This window comes from Lipotes vexillifer, unplaced genomic scaffold, assembly GCF_000442215.2.
Source record: "Lipotes vexillifer unplaced genomic scaffold, Lipotes_vexillifer_v1.1 scaffold539, whole genome shotgun sequence".
Lineage (NCBI taxonomy): Eukaryota > Metazoa > Chordata > Mammalia > Artiodactyla > Lipotidae > Lipotes > Lipotes vexillifer.
The window spans coordinates 2232234-2255120 of NW_006789542.1; the positions used below are offsets into that span (position 1 = coordinate 2232234).

At 41.9% G+C, this 22887-nt stretch overlaps 1 protein-coding gene across 1 annotated transcript in view; it reads right to left on the reverse strand.

Moving 5' to 3' along the window:
- Positions 1–22887, reverse strand: part of ARPP21 (cAMP regulated phosphoprotein 21) — a 164086-nt gene that overhangs the window by 129206 nt on the left and 11993 nt on the right. The window lies entirely within an intron of this gene.

Sequence of the window (22887 nt, forward strand, 5' to 3'; positions counted from 1 at the left end):
GAAAGAGTCTGCATTTGGGACCTCAAGTGCTGCAGAAAGTGATGGGAAAACATTTCCTGCGATGCTTCCTTTCCTCGAAGAGAAGGGAAGCAGGCAGGGAGTGAAACCTCTGTGGCTTCAGAGACGGGACTTACAGAGACTCAGGGAGAACAAATGTCTAGGAAAAGAACGCAAAGACGCAATATGGTGTCTCAAAGCCTTTACTTCTAAGCCATCAAGGGTTTGGCTTGTTTTAGGATCCTGCTTTAAATATAAAACCATCTAAAGCATTCCAGGTGGTAAACATGGGTGGGAGAATGACTAAATTCCCTGGACAGAGGGCTCTTGGACCAGTGTCTCTGGGAGCATGGATAATGCCTCACACACAGCAAGAACACAATCTGTACCAATGTGCCGGGAGGAGAAATGGATATATTCCTGGGAGGGAAACATTTTCAGAAAACTTACGACACATTGGTGGAACAGAATCTGTTTCTCTGCCAGGTGTCCCAGGACTCACCCGGCAGGTAATTTCCTACTTAAGACATATGAACGTACATGTGCGTGCTCCCCCAGGTCTGGGGCCATCTATGGCAATGCTGATTAAACCCGAGGTGCCCTGCTTGCAAAGTCACCTACAGGGAGCTGTGGTCGGTCACTTGAAAGATAGGGGCTGCCGTTTAAAGTTGGCCTGTGTGCCACCAATGTCACAACTGCAATCACATGACCACTGTGTACCTCAAAAGCTTGGCCAGACACCCATGACCTCTCCCCTGCTCCCTGCCTCAAGCCTGACCTCAAAGCTTTTTTTTTTTTTTTTTTTTTTTTTTTTTTAAAGAAAACATTCTTGCTTTAAGGGACTGTTAGAGAGTTAGTTGCATTCAAGACTGCAGTATTTTGCAGGTGAATGCCTTCTACTTTGATTGATAGACTCTCCTATTGGGATGCTCCCTGTTCAAACTTTCCAACAAGTCCCTTCAATCCAGAGAAGCCCAGGGAAAACAGGTGTGTGCTTTTTAAAATTCTCTATATTTTATAATATCTAATACATTTGGATAATCTTACAAAACTATGCGCTGCTGTAAGCTCTGTGAGTTATTAGAGCCTGCTAGAGTTACCTGTCGTGGGAAAAAACAGGTTATCAAACCATCTATATAAGGGAACTGGCAGAAATCTCTGATGAAATTCAGGAGACACATGGTCAGTTTCAACCCAGGTGATGAGAGATGTGGGCCTGAGATCCCAGGGCTGAAGGGTCCCATGACTACTGGAAGAACAGGGTTAAGCTGTTATGTAAAAATTCTTTGAGGATTCCTGATGGTGAAGTTGAAGATGTGAGGTCATTCTATTCATGGGGTGTATAATGCTTAAGCTAAGGGTCGGGAAGGGGCTATTAGCTTTGTACATGTGTCGTGTGAGTAGAAGAAAATAGCCTTGAAACACACTTGATTTTCAGAGACTTCAAAAAAGGGGGACTGCAGGTGGACCTAGTGCAAACGGACATTTTAGGAAGAAAGACATGAGGCTAATGCGTGCACTTTAATATCTCTAAGGTGCAACCTTGAAATTAAAAGTCAGATGGGATGCAGTATCCCTGCAACACAGCAGGACAACAGGATTCCTGAACTGGGGGCTGGAAATCTGGTATTGGATCAAAGAACGAAAACAAACAAAACGAACGAAAACAACTTTTAAACAACAGCTGTTTAAAAGTTTGCAAGGCTGTACATCCAAGCCTCAGATGTGGAAATGGCCAGGATGAAATTACCTGCGAAAGAATGAAATTTATGATTTGATCTATTGTAGAAATGAAACATCTGTCAGTCTTATGTAATGTGTAATATTCAGCTTTTGAGCCACTGGCTTATTTGTGATACCTTCAAGATTTTAAACATAGATAAGAGAAGTCAACGGTTGCATCATGATATATAGCAAGGCATGCTCAGAAGTGGAAACATTTTTGCTAGATACAATCTCCTTAATAAAAAGTCCAAGTCGTAAACATGGGGAAAACTATACAGAGGGGAAAAAAAACGTAACTTTTTTTACTCATAACGAAGGAAGGGAGGAAGGGAGGGAAGGAAGGAGGAAGGGTGGAAGGGAGGAAGGGAGGAAAGAAAAAAAGGTAAGGAGGAAGGGGCAGGCCAGCCCAACTGTCAGAAAAAATCATCCAAAATTAATATGTGAAAAGTAGAACACGGAATATTTGGAGGAATTCATGATGGAGCCTGAAACAAGTTTTAATTTTCACAAATAGACTGAAAACTAGGAAGGCAAAAAGAGTCATTCACTCATTATTACTAGCATCTAAGCAAAGACAGGATGGTTCATTATTATAGATAAATAGTATGTTAGGAGAGCATTTTTCTGTATTTGTTAAAGTACGGTATATACAAAAAAGGGTTCTAGGGCTTCCCTGGTGGCGCAGTGGTTGAGAGTCCGCCTGCCCATGCAGGGGACACGGGTTCGTGCCCCGGTCCGGGAAGATCCCACATGCCGCGGAGTGGCTGGGCCCGTGGGCCATGGCCGCTGAGCCTGCGCGTCCGGAGCCTGTGCTCCGCAACGGGAGAGGCCACAACAGTGAGAGGCCCGTGCACCACACACACACACACACACACACACACACACACACACAAAACAAAAAAAGGGTTCTACACTTCAAACAATTACGTAATTTCACTGAAAAGAAAAAGATGTGTAAAGAACATGATTGGATCCTGTTGCCTCACAAATCACGTACATAATGATAAGAAAGGTAATCTGAATCTGTTAGTACCAATGGATTCTAAGCATGTTAACATATATGACTACTTTTACCCTCAAAAGGTATTGTTAGTATCCTAATTTAAGTATTAAGATCTAATATATATATGTGTGTGTGTATATGTATGTGTATCTATGTGTATATATGTATACATACATAGAGAACACACATGTGTGATTTGTACAATCCCAGGCGTTTGAAATCCCTTCTGGTCTGAAACTATCCTTATAACTTGCCTGGGAGTGTTTCTGCTGGAAACTCTGTGGCCTGATCATTCCTATGGTCACACCTGCAGATGACAATTCCAGGTGAGGCCATAATTTTTCTCAACTTCAGAGACTCCAGAAGGAGAGAGGGGAGAGTGACACAGGGACAGAAACCACTGGCTATTCCCTCCACAGGCCATCCACTGGCTCACCAAGAAGCCGAACTTCAGGAGACTGTGAAAAACTGAAAAGAAGAGCTGCCTGTCTAAATCCTCCCGGGCTGCTGTATCGTGTATACATGAATTCAGTTGGTCAATTCTGGAAAACTTTTGTTTAGAAAATAAATACTCTTGGGCTTCCCTGGTGGCGCAGTGGTTGAGAGTCCGCCTGCCGATGCAGGGGACACGGGTTCGTGCCCCGGTCCGGGAAGATCCCACATGCCGCGGAGCGGCTGGGCCCCGTGAGCCATGGCCGCTGAGCCTGTGCGTCTGGAGCCTGTGCTCCGCAACGGGAGAGGCCACAACAGTGAGAGGCCCGCGTATCACAAAAATATATATATAATAAATAAAAAATAAAAAATAAATTAAAAAAATGCTCTGGTTATAAGCCAAACCTACCCTTATTTCCTGGCTTTCTCTAGACAGAACCTAGTTGAGTGGCCTGGGCTTTACTGCAGATTTTGTGTCCTGGCAACATTCTTAAAAACTGGGAGAAAATTTAGGAATCTTTCTCTTAACACGTATTATGACACAGCATTTTCACATATTTTATTATGTCAAAAGTTCTGTATGCAAATTAGGAGTAAATTTTTTCTGTTCACTGTTTTTCTTTTCTCTTTAAAACATTATAACTGAATTTGGGGGGCAGGTTTCTTAGTGGATTTTGAAACACAATTGCAGCCTTTAAATAAACACTGGAGCAAAAGTTCGTTTTCTGACCAGCAGTAATAAGCTATTGATACTGTATTCATCATGGTCTATATAAAGTGTAGTCTCTACACATCTTAACCTCTCTAAAGATACACATTCATATACACAGAAACACACAGACACACACTCACTCACATCTGGGCTATATATGAAGAATGCAATAAACAATATTTATTAGAAGTAATATTTACAGTTTCACCCCTAAAAAAAGGCTTTTAGGTTCTCTTTTTTCCCCCCTTTTTTTAGTAAATATATGCTCAGGCAAAAATGAACACTTCTATATTTAATTAAGACTACGCCTCACCCCAAATGGATAAAAACAAATTCAGAGATGGTACAGGGATGCTCCAGTCACCACTACTGGTACCCAGCCACTATACTACCAGTATGTAAAGGTCCTCCTTTTTAAAATCAGTGTCTACTCAAGAATGTATACGCTGTCAAGATGCCTGTTCCATGCTAGTTTTCAGAGTGCATTATTTAGGAGAAATTTCATTATAAATTATGTTTTCGTGCATTATAAGTTCCCATTTCAGATTAGATATTTTCCTTTAATTAACTTTAAAAAAATCTTACATTGCTTCTTTTTCTTCTTTTAATCCAGCACCTCTCCAAAACCTATTAAGAAGTCAGCCAAATGGGGCTTCCCTGGTGGCGCAGTGGTTGAGAGTCTGCCTGCTGATGCAGGGGACACGGGTTCGTGCCCTGGTCTGGGAGGATCCCACATGCCGCGGAGTGGCGGGTCCCATGAGCCTGCACATCTGGAGCCTGTGCTCCACAAGGGGAGAGGCCACAACACTGAGAGGCCCGTGTACCGCAAAAAAAAAAAAAGAAGTAAGCCAAATGGAGCCCAGCTTCCAATGGACATTGAAAAAAAGAGTGTCAAGATTCAGGAAGAATCTGTAGATTCTTCTGTGAGAGAGAGAGAGAGAAATTACAGATTCTTACTTATCTCTCTCACTCTCACATCAGTTCTTTAAAAACTGGGACTATCCTTACTTTTATTGTATGGAAACATCTGGTGTCCAGTAATGGTTTGATGATGTACTTATTTAACGAATTAGTGAATGAATACATAAATTTAACAAGTCATGAGATTATGGTACCTAATCATAATGCAAAACCGCTGAGGTCCCACTTTCAAACTAGCAATTATTTCCTCATTATCATGATCACTGCCATAAATCACATTGCAAAGAAAATGACTTTTACTATGATACAATTAGAGATTTTACATAAAAAGAAAGTTTAATGCTAATGTAAACAGAGCCGATCGACAACAATTTCAATACATCTATTGCTCACTGTGTGCCTGACATTATTTCGATGAAAAAATATAGGATAAAAGGATTCACCCTCAAATGTCCTATTTTTGAATGGAGGAAACAGCTACAGAGACATTAAGTATCATAGCTAAGATTTTGCTCTAGGACAAGGTGGGGTTAGAGTTCAGATTCTGACAGACTGGCCACAGGGCTTCAACTTCCAACCACAACACTTTCAAATGAGTGAGAATAACAATCACCACATGCCTGATAATAAGTAACCAAGGCAGCCAAAGTGATGCTTTGGAATCCATGGGATGAAACCACAGGATATCTGAGGGTACATGCTTACCCCAGTCTTTCTAAATTTTCTCAAATGAACCTATTTTAGCTTTACAATCAGAAAAAGTAAACTTAAAGATTGAGAAGACACCAAAAAATATTGAATGAGTTCAAATAGGCTACTTGCAGTGTTAATTGCACAGTGAACCCCTTTTTGGTTGCCATGAAATTACCCATTCAATTAGAAAACATGAAAGTAAAGACAATGCAATTGTTAACAAGACCAAAAGTAGAGAATAAGTCCATCTAATCAAATGCACAGTGAAAGGAATTAGTCTACGAAAGGCATGTTTTAAATAAACGTCAGGGACTTCCCTGGTGGTCCAGTGATAAAGAATCACACCTTCCAATGCAGGGGACGTGGGTTCAATCCCTGGTGGGGGAACTAAGATCCCACGTGCCGTGGGGCAACTAAGCCCACGTGCCACAACAACTGAGCTTGTGCGCCTCGACTAGAGAGCCTGCGCGTCGCAAAAACTACAGAGCCCCGGCGCTCTGGAGCCTGCGTGCCACAACTAGAGGGAGAAAACCCACATGCCACAACTAGAGAGAAGCCCGCGCGCCAGAATGAAATATCCCGCGTGCCTCAACGAAGATCCCACGTGCCGCAACCAAGACCCGGTGCAGCCTAAATAAATAAATTAATTAAATAAATAAGTAAACATCAAAGATAAAACTAAAGAAAAATACCCTACACATGAACCAAATTGTTTAATAAAATTTTTGAGAACTATTTTAATAATGCCAGAAGAATCTCGAGTTAGATAAACATTTAAATTATCATAAAATATGTTTTGTTCTTGGAATATTAAAATCAAAACAACTCAAATGCATTAAAAACAAAGTCAAAAACAATTACAAGTCAGACTGGACTTAAATGTCTTAAGAATTCAAGGATATTTTTATATGGAGCCATTGACGTGAATATTGGGTTCTGAGCTTACTTGCTTCTACAAGGAATCAACCAAAAGTTTTCAATGAAAATGGACTGTTTGTGGGGAAACCCTGTAACTTTATTAAAAGAAATGTGTTTCCCTTCTGCTTTGTAGGTTTGGATTCAGGGAATGGTGCCTGGGTGACATCTGTCATCATTTATAGCATTCTCCATCTATATCATCTGTAGTCCCTTTTACTCAGCAGCCACCTATAAGTTTGTCACTTTTAAACACCTCCTGTCTGCAGCAACTCTTCTTTGAGGGGCAGGTTGGAGCCAAGGGTCTGGAAGAAGGGTAAAGACCAGTGGAGTTGTTACACGGTGAGCGATGATCTGGGTATTTTTTTTTTTTTTTTTTGCCGTACGCGGGCCTCTCACTGTTGCGGCCTCTCCCGTTGCGGAGCACAGGCTCCGGACGCGCAGGCTCAGCGGCCATGGCTCAGGGGCCCCGCCGCTCCGCGGCATGTGGGATCTTCCCGGACCGGGGCACGAACCCGTGTCCCCTGCATCGGCAGGCGGACTCCCAACCACTGCGCCACCAGGGAAGCCCGATCTGGGTATTTTTAAAACCACGACAACACACATCATCATCATCGTCATCACATTTCCTTTCAAAAGCATAACGAACAGGATAAATTGAATGCCTTTTCATTTCTTCTACATACTTTTAACAAGCACCTTGATAGGAACAGGGGGTCCAAAGATGACTAGAATACACCGCACCCTCTGGAGGACCCAGACTTGAGGAGGATTTTGTATTAACTGCGTAAAAAAGCAGGTAGAGTTCATTAAAGGTGGCTCTTCGTCAACAGCAATGCTTTCAAAGAGCAGGACAGATTCAGGAACTCATGCGATATTTACGCAGATAATTTTTTTTCTGGTTTCTCAAATACAGGAAGTAACAAAATCCTAAATGTTTGGTAGGATCTCTTACCTCCAAATGGATATGTTTACATTACATAAAACAGCTCTATGCTAAGCCATTTTAAAGACCTATCAACTACTGCTGTGTAGAAAGATACAAAAATACACACTACTATATATCAAATAGAAAACCAACAAGGATCTACTGTATAGCACAAGGAACTAGACTCAATATCTTGTAATACCTGTAAGGGAAAAGAATCTGAAAAAAAATATATGTGTGTATAACTGAATCACCTGCTGTACACCTGAAACTAACACAACATTGTAAATCAACTATACTTCAATATAAATAAATAAATAAAGGGGAAAAAAAGAAATAGATACACAGGAGAGAGAGAGTGTGTGTGTGTGTGTTAACTAAGTACACATTTTGATTCTGTAGACTGTTAAAATTTGATTTTTTGGCATTTTGCCCAAAACTTTCCACTCTCTTTAATTGTTTTGCTTCTCCAAAAAACGCTCATCGTTTGATCTGAGAGATTTATTGTCTTCAGTTAGCATGTTAAACAGACAAACAAACAAACAGCCTAGGCTGAGAACAAAGATGGTGTCCAGAATCACATACCTATCTTTGTAAAGGCCACACAATCACTAGGACTCAGCACTTCTTGCTCATGGTGCGATATCCTTGCCAAGCTGCTTCTGTGCATATATAGAGACGAAAATGTAGACCAAAACATGCTTGTATTAAACACATACATTCTGAGTTAGGATGGTACCCTCAGCTTTATGTTTTAAAGTAATTCCTTTAAGATCTACAAATCCACTGACCCCCCCAACAGTGAATGCCTTCTCCTTTTCTCACTGAGCTACATTTTTTTTCATATAACTGGGATATTAGAGAAGTGCCACTTAAATTAAGCCACACACACATATATACACACGCACACAAACAGCAGGTGGGTTAAGTCACTCAGAATGCGCAAATGACACCCCTCCCGGGCCCCTCCCCAAATGCCAGATCAGGCCACACTGCAGCCTGGAGTTGATTCCAGCTCAGAGAACAGAGTAGCAGCTGCTGGGAGTTGGCTGCAGCTCAAGTCTCAGCTGTATTCTTGGCCTCCTGCCTCTTCCAAGCGCTTAGGAGGGGCACGTGACCAAGGAAACAGCTGAGTCCCCACCTCAAAGAGGAAATGCAACCGCCGCCACCCCCGCTGCCACCTGCGCTGGGGCCAAACAGCCACCAAGTCTCCACTGCATCCGTGGGGGCAGAGGGGACTGCTGACTCACTCCCTGGCATGCCAGGGCTGCTCCGTTCAGGACAGAGCTGGGCCCAGCGCAGCCTAAGGCTTGGGGCCTCATCCTGGACACCTTGGAAGACCCACCTGGGGACTCGAACTTGCTAGGGAATCAGAAATGGTCTTGGATCTTCAGGTCATGGGTTCTAATCAGATCCCCGATTTGGCTGTAGATAGTCTCTGTACGACTTCCCTACGGTGCTCCTTTCCTAAACTGAAATTTTGATTTTGATGTTACATTGGGCTGAAATATTGCCAAGAGCACAGCAGGCTGGCAGGTCACTTCCACGTCCATCAGTTTTCAGGAGGCCCCTCCACACAACAGCATTAGGAAACTGAAGCACAAGAGTTCCATGCACCTTTCTTGGCCTGTGACTCTCAGTGTGGGCTTCTTGGGTGCCATGAACGTTGTTGAGACAGCCTTAGGCATCAGCCCTCATTCCAGGCCCAAATCTAATTCCCACTGCTGAGCTGCAGAGGCAAGACAGTGGAAATGTGAGTGGCTGGCGGGGCACTGCTTTGAAGATCTGGGGCGGGGGTGAGCAGGTCGCTTCCCGGAACCATGGATCTGACAACTCCAACTGCGTTCACGTCAGTGCTATTAAGAAACATTAGTGACTTCAAACATTGTGAAATCTCACCCTGCTCTGAGGACACACCCGTCAGGATCTGTCTCAGATGAACACGGGAGGCTATGCTTTATGCATTAGAAATCCCTCCGGAAGGAGAAGGGGAAATGTGGACACTCCCTGATGCAATACATGGGGGCTTGGTACTCAATTATCGTTATTTTTTGTGCATTTTTTTTTTTAACATCTTTATTGGGGTATAATTGCTTTACAATGGTGTGTTAGTTTCTGCTTTATAACAGAGTGAGTCAGTTATACATATATATATGTTCCCATATCTCTTCCCTCTTTGTCTCCCTCCCTCCCACCCTCCCTATCCCACCCCTCCAGACAGCCACAAAGAACCGAGCCGGTTTCCCTGTGCCATGCGGCTGCTTCCCACTGGCTATCTACCTTACGTTTGTTAGTATATATATGTCCATGTCTCTCTCTCGCCCTAACACACCTCACCCTTCCCCCTCCCCATATCCTCAAGTCTGTTCTCCAGTAGGTCTCTGTCTTTATTCCTGTTTTACCCCTAGGTTCTTCATAACATTTTTTTTCCTTAAATTCCATATATATGTGTTAGCATACGGTATTTGTCCTTCTCTTTCTGACTTACTTCACTCCGTATGACAGACTCTAGATCTATCCACCTCATTACAAATAGCTCAATGTTTTAAAGATTTTCATAATAAATTCCTCTGGGATTAAATAATATAATAGTATCAGGCAGAAGTACTGTGCACCCAAATGGGGCTTCAGACCAGATGGGAGAGACTCTGATTCACAGATGACTGACGATTATTGCCAGGGAGAATGGGAGAGGTCTGAAAATCTCTTAGATCCACAGCTTCTTTGAAAAAAACGGACCCATATCTAGTTAAGGCTTTTTTTCCCCAAGGAGTGATGTAAGACAAGTTTTATGCAACACTGGGGTACACGTTAAAATACACTTGTTCTAGGGCACTGTGGTGGTCATTTTGTAATCTTTCTGGTCAACCTTGGTGGTAGAGACAGAATCCTCTTCCAGGAAGGACTTGTTGCCTCTTGAGGGGTTATTTCGACTGCAGAGTCTGAGGCTCCAATGGCACACTCTTCCTAGGACAGTCCATATCCGATAAGTGATTGACGTGGGAAGGTAAGCATGGCCATCTCCGGCCTAGGCTGACACTCAGGGCCATCCTAGCTGCAGAGCACCCCCGGAGCTGGCCAAGGCTGATCTCATCCTCAGGCCTGAACTGTGGCTCACCGCTCCCTCCAGCCACTCCTGCTCCCTTCCCTGTGTCCCTCATGGTGTTGGTCCCAAGAACCATCCTGAGTAAACCTCCGGCACACTGAACTCCATCTCAGAGGCTGCTTCTGGGGACCCTGCCTGCCACACCTCAGGACTTCCCTCTGGAAGGCTCAAGTCGCATCGTGGTGGTAACAAAATGCACCTTCTCTAACCCTGGACACCTCACTACTGATCCAAATCTTGCAATACGTGTAAAGGGACTGAAACCTGTACAAACTATGTATATCAATCTGTACTTCTGAGTAACTGCTTCTTATGTGACCCCATACTTAATTCTGCTCAACTAAAAATCTATAACTCTCTTCAAAGTTATGAATTTTCATCTAAACATAAAATCTGATCCTATTTTTAACTTCCAATTCTCAGAGGCCACTATTAGGTTACACAGTCCTCTAACCTCAAATCTAGCACACATCTACTTGCAGGCACCTCTGAAAGTGACATTCCTAGATGTCATTTCAAGACCAGCAGCAGCTAACACCATGCCTGATACACAGTAGGCACTAAAGATACCATGATAAGCGGCTTATACACATGATCTCATTTACTCTGTCAGAATCGCTAATAGTTAGCTGTCACAGTTTCCATTAGACAGACGGGATAACTGAGACTCAGGAGGCCAAGAAAACTGCCCAAGATTATACAAGTTAGAAAGTGTTGACCGTGCCTTTCACCGCAGGAAACATGTATTATTGTTGTCTATCTAAAGTACCCTTTGGAGGAATAGGCAGGACATAATAAGGTAAATCAGAACTGAATATTGTTGATTTAAAATTTTTTATAGCTGGCCACAGGAAATTTATAAGTGTTCTGATTTCCCCATGCTACCCTATGCAGAGCAAGTATGTTAGCACTTCAAAGACACTAATAAAGGAGCAGTCTAAACAATTATAATAGCAGCTAATGCTTTCACTGTGGTCCTATAGGCTGAGCAGCATTCTATAAACTTTACCAGTGACAACCCACAGAGTCACGTTATCTCTTTCCCTCTTTATGTGGCATCCTTCACCACTTCTCTTTGTGGATAGGCCTGGGGGGAGGTGAAGCTGTAACAGCATGAATCGTTGTTCCCACAAACACAGCTCAATAACTGATTTTCATGCTACGCAATGAATCAATATGAGAATACTAAGTTGTATTCAGCATTTGATGTTTTACAAGACTGAGAAGATGTGTACTTAAATCAGTCTAGGTAAAACATTTAGTCTCTTGGAGGACCCCACTTTAATTGCCCAGACAATCCGTGTGTGTGATCATGTGTGTATTCAGGGCTGTTAATGCTAGTGAAATGGATAAACAATTATTTACTCAGCTCCTACTAGGTACAATCCAGTCTGCTAGGAATTGTGAGCCGTGCAAAGATTGATATGGTCCAGCCCCTGCCTTCAGGAAATTTACAGTCTGCTAAAAACGAGGAGTCATTCAACTTAGCGTTTCAAGGACTTACCTTCCCTGTTTTTCAGCGAGTATGCTAAACAATGAATTCCAAATGAATCCTTACTGGGTACTTCACTAAGCTTCAAGGATAACAGATTGGACTAATCTATGATTTTGAAGAAAACATCCCCTCATCCAATGAAATGAAGAAACTAGTACCCTCCCAGTAAGAAAGGAAATATTTCCTCAAAGTCCTCAGTCAAGAGTTAATAATTCTCCTTCTGAATCTGACAATTATTCGCCAAGTCGTGAACTTTAAGAATGAAGCCGGTCATTATCTGAACCTGTGGTTCCACACCCTTTAGAGTTGGGAGCAACCTCCCTCTTGCCCTCCTTGAGAGCCCAGGCCTTTCTCCAAGGATGGGGCAGCAGAGATCAGAAAGGAGGGCAAAGGTTAACAGCCGGCGGCCAGGATGATTCGAAGGGGCAGAGGAGCAAGGTCAAAGTGGGGATGCGCACCTCGGGTGTGGACGCAGGAGGCCCCAGAGGCAGAGCTGCACCGCTCACACTGGACGGCTTAGACCAGGATAAGCAGCCGAAGTCACAAGCAAACACACAGTAAGTGGTCCTTTGATGGCTGGGCCCCCCCCCCCATTTTCAGGTCTACAGATCATCTTGCTTGTTGCTTAGTGTGGATATACTAGCCCCACCCCATGTCCCACTGGAGAAACTGAAAAGAACCATTTAAATGTACACATTTAAAAGAATCTTCACTAATTTAGAAGAGATACCTTATATTATTTATTAAACCACCTCTGGCCTTGAACCCAGTCAAAAAGGGAAAGAAGTCAAGGTCCATATAACCTGAGAACCCTGCGAAGGATGCCAGTAAGGCCTGTCAGGGCCAGAACTTCAATCCGGCCCTTGGCAATGCTTCTCATATTCTTCCAGTGCCAGCAGATGGTGCAATGCACACCTGTGACACTTGTCAGAAAACAGCTCTCCGATGTTTTTGTTACAAGAACTAACATGAATTTCACACATCCGGGCCTCATGGTCATTGTGTACCCATGTGTTTCTTGGCTGGGCTGCTCTGGAAGGGTATAGGGCTTTGGGGATAAAGCAGAAAGCCCCTCCATCAGTTGGGGTGGTGGTGGGGGGGGAGGTGACCCCAGCTACCTCCACTCTCCAAAGGAGAAGCTCATTTTACAACATGTGAAGGATCACTGCTTTAAACCTACATATTAACCAGCAAGATGAGATTCAAAAGTCACCTCTTCCCCATCAAATCCCTGGCTCTGTCCCCACTCCCCACGGTCTATTCCTCCTCTGTGCTCACACTGACCTCCGTCAGAGGACACATCTCCATTCCAGCACTTATCAGAGGGTCCTGAAGTTATCTGAGAGTCAGGCTGTTAGTGCCTCTAGAACAGGGACTATGTCTTACTTATCTCTAGGTCTCCAGAAACCAGGAAGGTATCTGAAACATAACAGGAAATTAACCACGGTTTCTAAAAAAGATGTCTTCTGTGAATGTCTTCTAATCATCTTAACCAGGAATGCTGTATTAATTTTTCAATTGTTTAAAATATTAACTGTTTATATTATATTCATGGTATAAAATCTTAAAATGTGTCTTTAAGACTTATGTCTTTAAAAAAACCTGACTTTGTGTGCTGTGGCTGCATGAAGAACACCAGCAAACATTTCCTAGGAATACACAGACACTTTGTTCAGGAAGTCCCTCTGCTGGAAAAACCGGATATAGTAGGTAGTGACTCATACTCATGATCTCCAAAATAACTTATCTGACTCTTCAGTAAGTACATACTGAGTGACTAGAGGTCATTATTGTCTTAAAGGGGTGCTAATGGGCATTTATTCGGTAGAGTAAATCTGGACATATTTGGATCATTGTATTGTGATCACACATAGCTGAAGATCAAAAACACATAGTAATGCCAGATGTACTCCTTTCTGCAAATACTTGGAGAGCAGATAGAATCCAAAGTCAATTTATATGTAGATTAATGCTTTTCAAACTCCAGGTTGTGACATGTTAGTAAATCAGAAAGTCAAATCATTGGTTATAACTTGAATTTTGTAAAGGAAGTAAACAGAACATAGAACGGAGTGAAATGAGATGCACTAGAATAGAATAGGTAAGAATTAGAGTACGATACCCTAGGGAAGGCTATGCCTTATTCTGTAAACTCGAATTTCGCATCTGTGTGTGCAGGTGTTTGTGTGCTGGGGGAGGGGGGAGGGGGCGTGTCTGTGCATGTGTATGTATAGATGTGTTCTGGGAGTTCACATAAAAGGCATTCTTAAAAATAGGTCTGAGTCCAAAAAGTTGCTGGACTAGACCACATAATGTTTTTATAACTGTTTGAAGAATAATTTGAAATATGCCTGTAACTCATGTCTTGATTCCCCAATCAGGGAGAGAAAATACAGGCTGTGACAGGGTTCTTCCTGTGAAACCCAACATGATTTGTGAGATTTAAAGAACTTATCATTTAAATATGAGGATTGATGCCTCTGAGGAAGACAGAGCATCTTAGTTAAAACAAGCAAATGATTATCTTGGACAACAGTGTAAACAAGACCCTAATTCACCAAGCGGCTAATTGCTGTTCCCAGCTGCAGAAGATTGGCCGGTGCTCTGTCGCTCACACGCAGACTGTGCGTGACAGCTGTACACTCACTCTTGAGATTCAGCCCCGCACAAGTCCAGCGACACACACCAGAGCCTGGGGGCCAAAGAGGGGTTAGTTCAGAAAGAACCTGTCTAAAAGGCAGCTTCTTAAGACATCAAGTGCTTTATTTAATAGACATATTTGCCTCTACGGTTGTGCTGGAGTGAAACTTATATTTGAATTACTTTATTTCCTCACGAGACTTACTGATAAGTCACCAGGAGAAGAGCCTTGGGAGCATCCTTTGTAACCAATGGAAATTGATCCTCCATATCACTTTTTTTTTTAAAGTAAATCACAAAATTGTTACCTGGATAATGATAGTCACAAATTTCCAGAGTTGTTCATATTTAATTCAACTTAAACCCAGATGCATGAACTCATACTTTAAAAAATAATAGCCACCATGTTTTATTATATTATGTGCCAAATGCTGCAAGAAATACTTTACACTTAGTGTTTTTAATCTTTACTACTGCTAATCTCATTCACATATTAATAGAAAGAAGGAAGGAAGGAAGGAGGAAGGGAGGGAGGGAGGGAGGAAGGAAGGAAGGGGAAGGGAGAGAGGGAGGGAGGGAAGGAGGAGAGAAACCTATAGTTCAAAAGGGATAGGTCCCCTGCCCAAGGTCAAATGTCACTGATATTCTTCAAATGTTGGTCTCAAAAACTCACCTCCCCTTTGACGTAGCGCTGTCCACTGCCACCCATAACACTGTTCAATCTGTGCATTCGGCGGTATGCACGCACCAAGGAGTGACTGCAACACCACACATACAATCATGGGTGCTTATTCCAGAAAGATGGCAAACCGCACAATAACTACACCTTTTATCGCAAGAGAGGATCATTTCTGCTATCCCTAGCCAGAAACCTGCAATTACGTTTCATCAGTAGAGTTGCCTTGGATGTGCCACTACAATACAAAAAAGCATACTGAATACCTGATTGTATAAAATCTTACAAGTGAGAAGCAGATGAGCTACAGAAGAGCTGTCAGTGTACAATGGATGCGTGATCTCTGGTCCACGCCACTGTCACCCCACCCGGGGGAAGGACTGCTTCTAAGCTTCATGAGGTCTCACCATGACCACCAAGCTAAAATTCAGGCACAGGGATTTCTCTGATGCCTGGAGCCGACCTCAAGGCGGCAAAACCTCAATCCACAGCTGTCTTTGGGGACTGAGTCGACTATCTCTGATAAGGAGGATTTCTGGGGGAACATCACCGGAGTCCAGCCTGAGAAGGAGCTGGTTAGCAGTGAACCTAAGGAAAACCTCCGTATTTCTAAGGTCTAGATTGGATTCTTGTTCTCCTCTGTCCGCTCCACAAGCTGAATCAGAGGGAGAATGAGGAGAAGGAGTCTTCTCTCCATTCCAGAGTCAAGTTCTCCGCTGCTCACCCAAGGTGGTTGGAAAAGCAGATTCCCTAGGCCAGGAGCAGGCTTCTTGGACAAACCTCTGATTTAACCAAGCAGCACTCGGGCCTGACCGACATGAGAGCAGCTTCTAAGTACTGTAAAGTCTAGGCATCCAAAGACCAAAGACACCGTATTGTGGAGCTTGCCAATGTGTACGTGTCCACAAGAGCAGCGTGCTGCTTCGGGTATCAGCAGGCATTCTGGCTGCCCTCTCCCTCTGCCCACAGCTGTAACTCGACTCACACACGAGGTCCAGGTAACCAGTGGCATCCTGTGTGATTGGGTTTAAACACTAGAATCCGTATGTCCTGCCCAGTCGGTGCAACAAGGTCATTTGTGTACAAGAGTTAATGAGGGACCTCAGGGTCGGTGGTCACATGGAAACTGAAAGGCACCATTAACACAAATATCAGCCTGTCCTGAAAAGGAGAAAATATAGGCAAAAACAAGACACCACAGAGCTTTACAGTTGTGAAACTGCTCGGACTCTGAAGCTAGATGTCCAGGGATGAAGCCTGACTCTACCACTGACTGAGCAATTTCCTTACGTGTCTCTGTGCCGTCAGTTTCCTTATCTGGGAACCCAAATAATGAGACCCCCCGTCCCCCGAGACGGTTGTGAGGATTAAACCAGTTAACGTATGTGAAGCACTCAGAAGAACACTGTCACTCGTAATTAGTATTCTATGTCCCACTGAGACAAACACATGCATCCATTCAATGGATACTCCTATTACCTGATTAGAGCCTGGCTAGTATTAAACCGCCAACATTTCTGCAGAGCCAGACCTTCTAGAGACATCAGTGTCTCTAAAAAATACAGCTACTTCCAAATGGTTTGGGCATCCTTCCAAGGCTCCCAGGAGCCATGACGGGGTTATTCAAGCTGTGGGTGGATGGTGATTTCTGGGGGTTCATGCGTATATGTGGTAGGTACGTGGATGACAGTTCTGGGGTTGTCGGTCTTTTTCAGCTAATATAAATGGAATTCAAATGCCCTTGAAATTCATTTTGAAAGCAACAAAGCTTACAGAGAAGGTTTCTAAGAAAAAGGAAATATGAGGAAATGAGAGAGAACTCCTAGAGGGGACACAGGTCAGGACTGTGTCAGGCAGGTTTTTCCAACTTCCAAATTTTCCTAGGATCTCTGCTAGCAGCAAACGACCCTAACCATTTATGAAGATCCCTTTTCATGAAAATCACGTTTTTGTTTTTGTTTTCCTTTTGCTCGAGGTAAAGCATTTTTATTTCTTTAAATACATTGGTACTTTTACCTGATATAATTGTGCAAACCCAGTTACTTGGTACGAATAGAAGATAGCACTATTCTGATTTTAATTTTTTTAACTTTAAAGTGATCATATAGTAAATTTGACTTCTTGGGGACAGGGGGCTGTATGGTTTATGAATCTTAACGCCTGTATGTTTGTGTAACCACCACCACAGTCAGGCTACAGAACAGTTTCATCATCCCAAACACTTCCCCTTTGACATAGCTCCTGGCATTCACTAGTCTGTCCTCCTCTGCCACTATAAGTTTATCATTTTGAGATGTTACATAAATGGGGTTATGAAGTCTGTGATGTTTTGAGATTGGATTCTTCCACTCAGCATAATGCCCCTGAGATCCGGCCAAATTTTTGCAAGAATTAGCAGTTTGCTCCTTTTTATTGTTGAGTAATATTCCATTGTATGGATGCACCATGTTTTATCCAGTCACCTTTTGAAACACAAATCGCCCAGTTTGGGGCAATTATGAATAAAGCTATTACAGACCTTTATCTACAGGTTTCTGTGTTCATAGTTTTAACATCTGGTGCTCACCAATTTTTATTTTAAAGTTTTTCTTGATCCTTAGAATACCCAATCTTGTGAATTTGGGATTATTCTATGTCCATGGATTTTAGATCCTACACTGGAGATTCTTAGAACATACCCTCATGGGAAAATCTGCACCTTCCTATAGTCACCCAAAACAGAGGCTCCTAACTCTTTTCTGTTTAGTGGAATTTGGAATCCTCATCTCTTCTTTTAAGATGCTATGTTTAAAAAATAATTTTTAACTCAGAGTAAATTCAAAGTTATCCTGAGGTTTGTTTTGAAATTTTACAGTATTCTTTAATACTTCAGATTATGAAACATCAATCAGGCAAATTCTACTTTCTGACAAAAAGTTTTATGTTTTAGATCAGTGGTTCTCAAATTGTGGTCCATGGACCAGCAGCGTCAGCATCGCCTGGAAACTTGTTAGAAATGCAAATACTTGGGCCTCATGCCAGATCTACTGAATCAGAAACTCTTGGCAGTGGGGTCCAGTGATCTCTGTCTGAAGAAACTCTCCGGGTGATTTCAGATGCTCGTGTAGGTTTGAGAACCACTGCTTTAGGGATGAATGACTCTGTGCAGTACAGAGAAGAATGCCATAGTCCAAGACTTCCCCTTGAGATGACAGACTGACTTCTGTAGCAGGAGTCACTTAAAAATAAGATGGCTCATTTGTGTTAACATATGAGCCCTAGATCACCCACTGACATTTATAACACAGACAGTGTAGTTCACTTTGGTCACCGGGGGCACAGCTATGGAATCAAAACCTGAAATGTACAGAAATCCCTAACCCCTCAGTTGAAACAATGAATTCATCACCCTACCTTCTATTTCCATCTTGCCATTTTATCAGTACTGATGGGTAGAGAACAGGGGCGAATGCAAGTTTCCTCTCTTCACTGGCTCTGTTCTGCAACCCTGTCCCTAGTGGGATATTGCTCATCAGCAGTGAGATAAATGAATTCAGAAAGAAAATGAAGTAGAAAAGCAGCTAGCTGAGGTCACCTCACCACAGATCTCACAAAAAGAGGGACTGCTCTTTTTGTAATATAACAAGATCCCAAATTTATATATGGACATATATATATATACATACACACACATATATATACATATATAATGTATTATATATGTTATAAAATGTAATATATGTGTCTATATAAATGTATATCTCATTTACAGCAATTACTAAAATTAAATTAAAGCATTTAATTAATAAAAAGTAAGCATAATCCTTAAATTTCTCTGTCCAAATATTTTAACCAAGCCACACTACCTTTGACAAATAATTAATAAATATGTTTACTATACCTACTACACTTATCTTTTACTTCAGGGGAGGGCTGAAACTACTGTTAACCTCACTACTTCCTGTATCTGAGAAACTGACCCCCTGAGGGTAGCAGGATAAAAAGGCCCCTTTGATCCTGCACATCTGCCAAAGGCAACCATCACCCTCTACGCAAACACACGGAAAGCACAGGCGAAGAATGAGTGGGTCTGTGTTCCAGGTGTCTGGGGTTCGCTAGGTAGAAAACGAATTGAGGACAAACGATCTACGAAGAAAGCTCACACTGGCTCATTCTAACTTAGGTTTTCCAGAAGATAATTTCAGGGAAAACATATTAGTAAAAACTGATAACCTCATCTTCAATATTAGGAAACTGCAGAAATATGGGTTGGCCAGTGGACCTAAAACAGGTTTATCTACCTGGGATCAGTTCAGGAAGAACTAATGGGGAACATGAGACAGAAGGCAGAGTGTAAATAAACTTTTCCCCAACCTGACCGAGTGATAGCTCAGAACACATATTTGAAGAGTGAGGCAATATACCTGAACTATATAAGAATCACAAATGTACCATCAAGCATGCATTTAAAAGCCCAAACCTCGTGAATCCATGAGAAAAAAAAAATGGAAAGGCAATTTTTCTTGAAACTCCACTCATCTTTTAATAAATATCTTCAAAACCATTATCTATTTACTAAAAGTTTTTAATTAACATTTTGTTCCTCAATCAGTTATCCTTGGGCATCTATTTGTACTTAAGTATGAACCACTGGGTCCCTTAAATCAATAACATTGTTTCAGACTAAGTTGGGTGGTGAGTAAAGATACAGGTTAGATGTGGTGTAGTTTTCTTTTCTTTTTCCTTATTCTTCTCCTTGACTATGCTATATGTATTGTCAACATTGTATAAAAGCCAAAGCAAAAGAATCCCACCACGGGACTTCCCTGGCAGTCCAGGGGTAATAAGACGCTGCACTCCCAATGCAGGGGGCACAGGCTTGATCCCTGGTTGGGGAACTGAGATCCCACATGCTGCATGGCATAGCCAAAAAAAAAAAAAAAAAAAAAAAAAAAAAACCCCACCACCTGCGCGTCCGGCAACGGGAAAGGCCACGACAGTGAGAGGCCCACATATCGCAAAAAAAAAAAAAAAAAAAAAAAAAAAAAAAAATCCCACCACCCACCAAAATAATTTTATCTTTTTTTTCCAGTAATCCGTGGACAGATAAAATACTTGTGACTCAAGCTTTGTAGCATTTTTAAAACAAGTATTGATATATCATTTCATTACATGTGCTCTTACAGGTTTCAGTGTTTTAATGGATTAATAGTCAGGCCCTGTAGGAGGAAGCAGGCTAGAGACAACATTTCTATTTGTGGCAAGTATTTTACGTATGATAATTCATGAAGAGAGTTTTGTTGCTGACATCTGGAAGCTCACAGTAGTTAGTTAACTTGACTAGGTCAGTGAGAGGCGGGGATGGAATTCAAACTTAGATCACCTGGACTTCAAGCCTATTGCCTTTCCATCATACCAGGAGAAAATGTCCCTAAAATCAGGAGCTGAGAATCCATTCTTGTCCCAAGTGGCTGTACCAATTTCAGAAGTTAATTTCCATGCCCTTCTTTGGCATGGCTCCATACATATCCTTCCACTATCCCACTGTATCCTGTTTCTCAATTCCTCATGCCTAGATTAGATCGAATTCTCTGTGTTTCATACGGCTATTACATATTACAGTGTAAGAGGAAAATATAGAAGAAGAATGAAATATACACCTTTCTTTTCCCTGCAACAAGAATCTGCAAGTATGCTACAACAGAAATTTTGTCACGGCTGTGACCACAACCAAGAGCCGATCGGCGTGGACATCACATGGGCATGCAAGTCCCCCTCTTTCGTAAGAGAGGGTGTTCATAAATATCTGAGAACTTTTACACTGCAAAACAATGAAACAAATTATTTCTCCCAAATAATAAGGCCACAGACAACCTTTGACCAAAAATGATCCAAAGGTAAATTCAGAATCAGTAGAAGGATACTGATTTTTCCTTAGCACTGTCCCTGTGGCTCCAGCAAATGATACATGCAGGGCTACAGAAATCTCGGATCTCTTATTAATAAGAACTTTTGCCTGAAGAAACAGGGTAATGCAGAGCGCAGAAGGAGCTAGCCAAGTAAAGTAACACCCACAGGGCAGAACAAATGGCACTAATGACCTAATCAATACAGAAATAAGTATAGATTTCCTCCACAAATAGATACTCAGTAACGTCTCTTAAAAAATTCAGAAAAAAAAAAAAAAAACCCCACGTCTCTCTCATTTAAAATTTCCTTACGTTTCTGGGTGTACTTCATTAGGAATACCCCCAAAGTTGACTTTCTTTCAATTCAATATATTAGGTCAGGTCACTAAGACCTGGAGTAACATCTATCAGTCCTTTCAAGTCCGCAGGTCTGGGTCTGTCTCACTGCTGTACATTCCTTCACTAACAGTGCAAACCCTCTGATTCCTGCTTAAGCCCGAGGACCTAATCTATAAACAATGAAACAAGTGACATCCCCTCATCCTTTCTTAAAACATCCAAACCAATCTATTTTTACAGCCAGGTCAGAACAATGAGGTAATGTTTTCTAGTGATTTTTTTTTAGAAAAACTGATTTTAGAGCTCTCTTCTCTTGCTAGATTCATTGGGTAAATCTCTGATTATACAAATGGCCTTCTGTTGGGTATAGCTATTGGTTTTACCTGCAAAGTGCACAAATCATAAGTCTACCACAATTTTATTTGCAATCATTCCCAGTTCCTAAAGTCCCAAATTTTCCCCAGAATGATGCTAAGACGAAACTCTCTACACCATTTCTAGACAAATCTAGAAAAAAGCCTAGTTAACTTTCTTTGTAAAGAAGCATCGAGCCACAATCTTATCCCATGTGAGTTACACTTAATAGATAATGAAATTCTAAATCATCCATGCCCACATCTCTTTTCCAGGGTCCCTACTGTCCACCTAAGCTTCTAAAATGTCAAACCCTGCTGTCTGTGCAAAGGAGCATCTTTTGGAAAACATCTGGATTTTAGGGGTTCACAGATGGCCTTTCCTCACTGAACCATTGGCTTGGAGGTGCGTATCTGAAAATGTGAGCATCAGGAAATAAATAAATGAATACTGGGCATTGGGATAAGTACTGCATCTTTAATTCTTACAACAAGCCCATTTTAGGGATGAGGAAGCTGAGGTTTAGAAAGCTTGAGAAACTTACTAGCAAGTTGCAGAGGGGGATCTGAACCCAGGTCTGGGAATCCATTATCCTTTTTTCTTAACTAACTATTCTATTCCTGATAAGTTAGTTACGTGATAGAAGAACGATAACCTTCTAATCATTTCACTCATACTGTAGCATTAGTGCTTAGTTTAAAGGCTAAGAAAAAAAAAAGCATGACCAAAATTTATGGACAATGCAATATAAAATTGATTCACAAATATTACACCTCCCCAAATCAATAATAGACATTGAAAACTGGAAGAGATTTTAGAAATCATCTGGTGTAATCCTGTTGCTTTATGGGTAACTTCTAAACGTAAGTACTGTCTCAGTGTTTCAGGGCAAGAAATTTTAACATGATGCCAGGTTTTGGGACAATGTATCAAGATATCTCTCTGCTTCCAAATACCTAAATCTTTAACTTTATCTCTGCCAGTGGAAAGAACTGCATCCTTAAAAAAATATATCCTTCGGGTAACTTATAGATCAAATCTTTTACTCCTAAAGTTTCCCTAC